Source organism: Durio zibethinus, chromosome 16 (genome assembly GCF_047325235.1).
Source record: "Durio zibethinus cultivar Kanyao isolate XHJ-2024 chromosome 16, ASM4732523v1, whole genome shotgun sequence".
Lineage (NCBI taxonomy): Eukaryota > Viridiplantae > Streptophyta > Magnoliopsida > Malvales > Malvaceae > Durio > Durio zibethinus.
The window spans coordinates 23642020-23644050 of NC_143177.1; the positions used below are offsets into that span (position 1 = coordinate 23642020).

The following is a 2031-nucleotide window of genomic DNA, read 5'->3' on the forward strand; positions in this document are numbered from 1 at the left end:
CAAAAATCTTTTCTTTTCATCTTATTTTTCTTCTGGAGCTGCTGGGCTTGGTGTTCTTGAGATTGTCTCAAGTAGCACAAGTCAAAGTTTTTTCCTTTTTCTTTTTTATTTCCAGGGAAAAGTTTTTTTTAACTGCAATATCTTCATGTTCAATCTTTTGTTCTTGATGTTTGAGATTCATGTCTCCAATTCTCAGTGAGATCTTTCTCTCCGGGGTTATGATAGATTCCACATTCATTCGTAGGACTCATCTTGTTCAATCCTTCTCAGTTGTTTTCCTTTACTGGTTGTATTACGTTTCATGATTTTGGCTTTAATTTCTACTACTTACTCTATAATCTATAAATAAATTTGCTACTTATATCTATTTGCATTATTCATCTTTATTAGGAGTATTTTTATTTTAATTTGGGTCCTGCTATTATTATTACTATTAGTATTGTCATCTCTCTTTTGATTTACTACTATCTGTGTTAAAAAAATTCAAAAATCTTTCCAAGTATCTGCAATTTCCATGGCTTCCTCCAGTGGCACTTCCTCAGGTTCATCAACTTTGATACAAAACTCAGGGTCTGAGGGGGATTTGCGGGCATTGATGGATGAAAGGAAAAGAAAGAGAATGATATCAAACAGAGAATCAGCAAGGAGGTCCAGGATGAGGAAGCAGAAGCATTTGGGTGATCTGATGACTCAGGTAACTCAGCTGCGGAAAGAGAATCATCAGATCATTACAAGGATAAACATCACCACCCAGCATTACTTGAATGTAGAGGCTGAGAACTCAGTGCTCAGAGCTCAAGCTAATGAGCTCAGCCACAGATTACTGTCTTTAAATGATATCATCAGTTTCTTGAACAATGATGCTAATTTCGATGCTGAAGAAGATACAACAAGCCATGCTTTCACTGAGCCCGCCGACAGCTTCCTCAACCCACTCAGTTTTGCCTACTTGAATCAGCCTATCATGGCCTCTGCAGATAACATGTTTCAGTATTAATCTCCATGAGCTTACTGAAATTTAATCAAAGGGAGGAAAACTAATAGAGATTAAGAGAGAAGAGTCATTTCAAGTAATTTTTAGTCATTTTGTTTTGGTTCAGAGTCTTCTAAGATGTGATTTTCAGTAGGGAGTCGTTAGAAATAAGGTTAAGTGTTAGGACAGTTGGGTTGTTTGCTTGTAAATCAGGTTTAATTATTAATAAAATATGTGAAGTAAGCTTTGGTTATGACTTTTGGGATGTTTCAACTGCTGTTGCTGTGAAAGCTCTTTCAGTTGACATCATTGGTTGACTAATCTCATGGAAATATCAAAGAGCTTATTGTTTTCTTTATTTCCTTCTGTTTTCTTCAACTGATATCAGTTGCGTAACATATACATTTATGACCAGAAAATTTGCAGCAGCAGCAGCCTTGTTACCTTGTTTTACTTGAACAAATTTGAACAGAAAGGAAGTCCATAGTTGTGGATGGTGACCCCTTTGATTTTTTTCTGATTAATTGAACAGGAAAAACTATGATTGCTTTGAGGATATTGCAAACTAATGAGATCTCAATTGCTTTAATTGTTTGAAATGAGATAATCTTTAGTTGATTTCACACTTATGAGTGGGAATCGAGAATTAGAAAAATACTGAATTGGGGCATTGATAACTCCAAAGATTTAGTCGATGTTTAGATTTCATTTCATCGAATTAAACTTATCGAATAATCAATTAAATTTAAATATTAATTTTAATAAATTTCATGTTCATTCAAATAAAATTTTAACAAAACATAAATATTTTTCCCCCATGTTCGAGATTGAGACGCAGTTGAAGGATTAACTCTTCGAGCAAGGGGCAATCCCAAACATGTCCAGCCTGTTTTGTCTCTCTCATGTCCTTGAACAAAAGACGAAACCTACTTTGGTCAAAACAACCATTAAACTTGGAATAATTTCAGCCTTTAGGCCTACCATTTCTGGTTCTGCACATGTTCTTTGACTTCTTGCTTCTTAGCAGCACCGTTCAAGTTAAACCAAAATAAAAGGTT

At 34.9% G+C, this 2031-nt stretch overlaps 1 pseudogene; it reads left to right on the plus strand.

Moving 5' to 3' along the window:
* Positions 1-313: 313 nt before the first annotated feature.
* Positions 314-1226, plus strand: LOC111298721 (bZIP transcription factor 44 pseudogene; annotated as a pseudogene).
* Positions 1227-2031: the final 805 nt, after the last annotated feature.